The sequence below is a fragment of the Bos indicus x Bos taurus genome, chromosome 5 (assembly GCF_003369695.1).
Source record: "Bos indicus x Bos taurus breed Angus x Brahman F1 hybrid chromosome 5, Bos_hybrid_MaternalHap_v2.0, whole genome shotgun sequence".
In the NCBI taxonomy this organism is placed as follows: Eukaryota; Metazoa; Chordata; class Mammalia; order Artiodactyla; family Bovidae; genus Bos; species Bos indicus x Bos taurus.
The window spans coordinates 42,147,084-42,153,564 of NC_040080.1; positions in this window are offsets into that span (position 1 = coordinate 42,147,084).

Genomic DNA, 6,481 nt, shown 5'->3' on the forward strand with positions numbered 1-6,481 from the left:
TCCAGGGGATGTTGGCAATTTGATCTCTGGTTCCTCTCTACCAGTAAACAAGCCTTTTCCAAATGCAAATTTCTGAGCCCAGGTGAAATAAAGCCAGCTATTTAAGCCACTAGCCACTTCCTCCTCGGTAAACACTGAGGAGTTGGGGGGAGGTGGCCATCCCCCATATTCACCATCTTTTACAGTAAACAAGGAATTAGTATGTGAACAATAAGGAAAGCAGGATTGGCCCCAAATAGCTAGAGGCATATGAAAGAAATGATTTTGGCACACTTGGACACTTGCTTCTTCCCATACATAGAAGATAGCTAAATCTCTTCATGTGAGAGATTTAGTTTTCTCTTCATTAACAGTAATGTTTTAATATTCAGATTAACTGCCTCTTGCTGCAAACTTGCATATAGCCTGGCTCCTCCTTAGTCTCCTTGGAGTCAGCTCTCTCCAGATCACCTGAGATACTGTCTCCCAGGCTCAAGTGTTAACATTCCCACTAAATAAAACCTAACTCCCAACATTTATGTTGCATGTATTTTTTAGTTGATATAAACTTGAGAGATAATAGACTATCAAGTGCGATAAGAGTTAGTAAGGACTGATGTAAAACAAGGATAAGTTGTGTTGCAGGAAGGGGGACCCCTTTCAGAGCCCGAAAGTGGCCTCTTGTCTATCACTCACAAATGAATTATCTGAGGAGACACATGTGCTGACAAAGCAAGAGATTTTATTGGGAGGGAGTGCCCAGGTGGAGAGCAGTAGGGTAAGGGAACCCAGGAGAACTGCCCTGCCTTGTGGCTTGGGTTTTATGGTGATGGGATTAGTTTCTGGGTTGTCTTTGGCCAATCATTCTGACTCAGAGAACTTCCTGGTGGTGCACACATTGCTCAGCCAGGATGGATACCAGCAAGAAGGATGCTGGGAGGTGGTTGGATACATGGTGTCACCTTTTGACCTTTCCCGAACTCTTCTGGCTGGAGGTGGCTTATTAGTTTTGTGTTCCTTACCAAGACCTCCTGTCTTAAAGTAACTCACACAAATGGTTACTAAGGTGCCTGGCCAGGGTGGGTGATTTCAGTCAGTGTGCATCCCCTAACTGCTGGATGTGGGAAAAGATTCTGGAAGGGATAACTGAGGATTCAAACTTGATACAACTCAACTGGTCAACAAAACTTGTTCTTTTGGGCAACACAAATTTCAATCATATTTTTTTTTAAAAGTCTGCCCTTTATTTGGCATTAGTTCAGTAGATTGCAAATAGTGGAGTCCTCTTGTGGGATTTTAGTAAGGGAAGATGATTAAGCATAAAGACTGGTCTTGTAAAAAGAGCCCCTAAAAACTGAACTTAATAAATCTTCAGGGAGGATTAGAAGACTGAGAACTCAGGTGGCAGCTTTATTTAAATGGCTATTCTAAACCTAGCCAACAAAAGTAATCATGATTAGTGTGCTTAACCTGGGGTGGTTCTCAAAGGTGTATAAATCCCTAAGTCACACCTAGGACATCGCTACAGATAAGTAAAATGAAAAGTTGCTTTCCATTCCCAAAAAAATTCTCAAAAAAATTTGTGAATATTGTATTATGTTAAAAGGCAGAAAGGCCTACATCTGGACCTCACATTACATGAGATAAAAAATTTCCACATGGTGATGAAAGAAAGGGGAAAAGAGTGGGGGAAGGGAAAGGAGGCAGGGAGGGAAGAAAAGAAGAGAAAGGGAAAGAGAAGGAAGAGAAAGGGGAAGGAAAGAAAGAGAAGCAAAAGGAAAACCAAGCAGCTTAGAAATGAAAACTCACGTTCAACTAATTGGTAGATGTGAAGGAGAGAGGCCTAGAATCTGGGTTTCCTTAAGAAAAGTGCTACGCCTTTTATAGGCTAATTGTATACTACTGTTTTTTGACAGACAAAGATATCTGGAAGCAACCTAGTTCAACCTAGTTGAATTTTTTAAAGAAAAAAATCAAATGCCCAAAGGTTAAATTACTTATGAAAATTTAGTACCGGAGTTGGAGCTTTAACTGAGATCTTCTGATTTGTAAACTAATAGCAGGTACTTTCAGAGAAGGCAATGGCACCCCACGCCAGTACTCTTGCCTAGAAAATCCCATGGATGGAGAAGCCTGGTAGGATGAGGTCCATGGGGTCGCTAAGAGTTGGACACGACTAGCGACTTCACTTTTGCTTTTCACTTTCATGCGTTGGAGAAGGAAATGGCAACCTACTCCAGTGTTCTTGCCTGGAGAATCCGGGGGATGGAAGAGCCTGGTGGGCTGCCGTGTATGGGGTCGCACAGAGTCGGACACGACTGAAGTGATACAGCAGCAGCAGCAACAGCAGGTACTTTACAATATGCTTTATTGCACCCCTCAACCTCAACAGCTAATGAGTAAGAGAGGAAAAACTCAGCTAAACAGAGATGTTCAGCTATATCTTAAAGATTCTGCATAAGATTATCCCTTTGGATGAATTCCCAAGAATGTAAATTAATATTTCCCAGGAGTACTAAAGTCAAATTTTTAATTTCTTATGCACCTCATATGACCAAATTTTCATCCCAATCCCAAAGAAAGGCAATGCCAAAGAATGCTCAAACTACCACACAATTGCACTCATCTCACACGCTAGTAAAGTAATGCTCAAAATTCTCCAAGCCAGGCTTCAGCAATACGTGAACCGTGAACTTCCAGATGTTCAAGCTGGTTTTAGAAAAGGCAGAGGAACCAGAGACCAAATTGCCAACATCCGCTGGATCATAGAAAAAGCAAGAGAGTTCCAGAAAAGCATCTATTTCTGCTTTATTGACTATGCCAAAGCCTTTGACTGTGTGAATCACAATAAACTGTGGAAAATTCTGAAAGAGATGGGAATACCAGACCACCTGATCTGCCTCTTGGGAAACCTATATGCAGGTCAGGAAGCAACAGTTAGAACTGGACATGGAACAACAGACTGGTTCCAAATAGGAAAAGGAATACGTCAAGGCTATATATTGTCACCCTGATTATTTAACTTATGTGCAGAGTACATCATGAGAAATGCTGGGCTGGAAGAAGCACAAGCTGGAATCAAGATTGCCGGGAGAAATATCAATAACCTCAGATATGCAGATGACACCACCCTTATGGCAGAAAGGGAAGAGGAACTCAAAAGCCTCTTGATGAAAGTGAAAGAGGAGAGTGAAAAAGTTGGCTTAAAGCTCAACATTCAGAAAATGAAGATCATGGCATCTGGTCCCATCACTTCATGGGAAATAGATGGGGAAACAGTGGAAACAGTGTCAGACTTTATTTTTTGGGGCTCCAAAATCACTGCAGATGGTGACTGCAGCCATGAAATTAAAAGACGCTTACTCCTTGGAAGAAAAGTTATGACCAACCTAGATAGCATATTGAAAAACAGAGACATTACTTTGTCAACAAAGGTCCATCTAGTCAAGGCTATGGTTTTTCCAGTGGTCATGTATGGATGAGAGTTGGACTGTGAAGAAAGCTGAGCACTGAAGAATTGATGCTTTTTAACTGTGGAGTTGGAGAAGACTCTTGAGAGTCCCTTGGACTGCAAAGAGATCCAACCAGTCCATTCTGAAGGAGATCAGCCCTGGGATTTCTTTGGAAGGAATAATGCTAAAGCTGAAACTCCTGTACTTTGGCCACCTCATGCAAAGAGTTGGCTCATTGGAAAGGACTCTGATGCTAGGAGGGATTGGGGGCAGGAGGAGAAGGGGACGACAGAGGATGAGATGGCTGGATGACATCACTGACTCGATGAATGTGAGTCTGAGTGAACTCTGGGAGTTGGTGATGGACAGGGAGGCCTGGTGTGCTGTGATTCATGGTGTCGCAAAGAGTCGGACACGACTGAGCGACTGAACTGAACTGAACTGAGGAAGAAGATAAATCACTTATGATGACTCTAACAAATGTAGCCTTTCTCCCTATAACTTGAAAAACAATGAATTCAGTTCAGTTCAGTTCAGTTCAGTCACTCAGTCGTGTCTGAATCTTTGCGACCCCATGAACCGTAGCACCCCAGGCCTCCCTGTCCATCACCAACTCCCAGAGTTCACCCAAATCCATGTCCATTGAGTCGGTGATGCCATCTAACCATCTCATCCTCTGTCGTCCTTAAGAACCCCATGAACAGTATGAAAAGCCAAAATAATGAATAGGGATAGCATACAACAATCCAAGAAATGACTCTACACATGGACATCATCAAATGGTAGTATAGAAATCAGATTGATTATGTTCTTTGCAGCCAAAGATGGAGAAGCTCTATATAGTCAGCAAAAATAGGACCTAGACCTGATTGTGGCTCAGATCATGAACTCCTTATACAAAATTTAGGTTTAAATTGAAGAAAGTAGGGAAAACCACTAGGCCATTCAGGTGTGACCTACCCTTATGATTATACAGTGAAAATGACAAACAGATTTAAGAGATTAGATCTGATAGACATAGTACCTGAAAAACTATGGATGGAGGTTCATAACATCATACAGGAGGCAATGACCAAAACTTTCTCCAAGGAAAAGAAATGCAAGAAGGCAAAGTGGTTGTCTGAGGAGGCATTACAAATAACTGAGGAAAGAAGAGAAGCAAAAGGCAAAGGAGAAAGGGGAAAGATATACCCAACTGAATGCAGAGTTCCAGAGCATAGCAAGAAGGGAATAGAAGGCCTTCTCAAATGAACAATGCAAAGAAATAGAAAATAATAGAATGGGAAGGACTAGAGCTCTCTTCAAGAAAATTCGAGATATCAAGAGAATATTTCATGCAAGGATGCACATGATAAAGGACAGAAACAGTAAGGACTTCACAGAAACAAAAGAGATTAGGAGAGGTGACAAGAATACACAGAAGAACTATACAGAAAAGTTCTTTATGGTTAGATCTTTGGCCACCTCATGCGAAGAGTTGACTCATTAGAAAAGACCCTGATGCTGAGAGGGATTGGGGGCAGGAGGAGAACGGGACGACAGAGGATGAGATGGCTGGATGTCATCACCAACTCAATGGACATGAATTTGGGTAAACTCCAAAAGTTGGACAGGGAGGCCTGGCGTGCTGTAATTCATGGGGTCACAAAGAGTCGGACATGACTGAGTGACTGAACTGAACTGAATCATGATGGTGTGGTCATTCACCTATATCTGTACATTCTAGAGTGTGAAATCAAGTGGGCTTTAGGAAGCATTACTATGAACAAAGCTAGTGGAAGTGATGGAATTCCAGCAAACTATTTCAAATGCTAAAATCTGATGCTGTGAAAATGCTGCACTCAATATGTCAGCAAATTTGGAAAACTCAACAGTGGCCACGATACTGGTAAATGTCCCTTTTGACTCAAATCCCAAAGAAAGGCAATGCCAAATAATCTTCCAACTACCATATAGTTGCACTCATTTCCCATGCTAGCAAGGTAATGCTCAAAATCCTTCAAGTTAGACTTCAGCAGTACTTGAACCAAGAAATTCCAGATGAACAGGCTGGATTTAGGAAAGGCAGAGGAACCAGAGATCAAATTGCCAACATTCGTTGGATCATGGAGAAAGCAAGGGAGTTCCAAAAAAACATCTACTTCTGTTTCATTGACTATGCTAAAGCCTTTGACTGTGTAGATCATAATCAAATGTGGAAATTCTTAAAGAGATGAGAGTATCAGAACATCCTACCTGTCTCCTAAGGAACTTGTATGCAGGTCAAGAAGTAACAAAATCAGACATGGAACAATTGACTGGTTCAAAATTGGGAAGGAAATATGACAAAGTTGTATATTGTCACCCTATTTATTTAATTTATATTACTTCATGGAAAATGCTGGGGTGGATGAATCACAAGCTGGAAACAAGATTGCAGAGAGAAATATCAACAACCTCAGATATGCAGATGATACTACTCTAATGGCAGAAAGTGAAGAAGAATTAAGAGCCTCCTGATGAAAGTGAAAGTGGAGAGTGAAATATCTGGCTTAAAGCTCAACATTCAAAAAACTAAGATCATGGCATCCAGTCTTATCACTTTAAGGCAGTAGAAGGGGAAAAGGTGGGAGCAGTGACAGATTTTATATTGTTAGGCTCCAAAATCTCTGAGGACAGTGACTGCAGCCATGGAATTAAAAGACGCTTGTTCCTTGGAAGAAAAGGTATAACAAACCTAAATAGCATACTAAAAAGCAGAGACATCACTTTGCTGACAAAGGTGGGCAACTAGAGAAGAGTGGGCATAACAATGAAGACCCAGCACTGCCAGAAATTAATACATAACTTAAGAATTAAAAACAGACAGGAAAGGAGATTGATTTTATTCAGATCAGAATACCTCAGCAAGGTGGTCTTGCCTTAGACTTTTATAGGTAGGGATAAGTAAGTATTGTTGGGGATGATTTCCAGTTGACCTTGTTTTGTAAGCAAGGTAAGTCTTAGTCAATTGCTGGAACAAATATTTTTCTCTCTAGTTAGCTAGTTTCAGGGAGACAAATAGTTCTAAT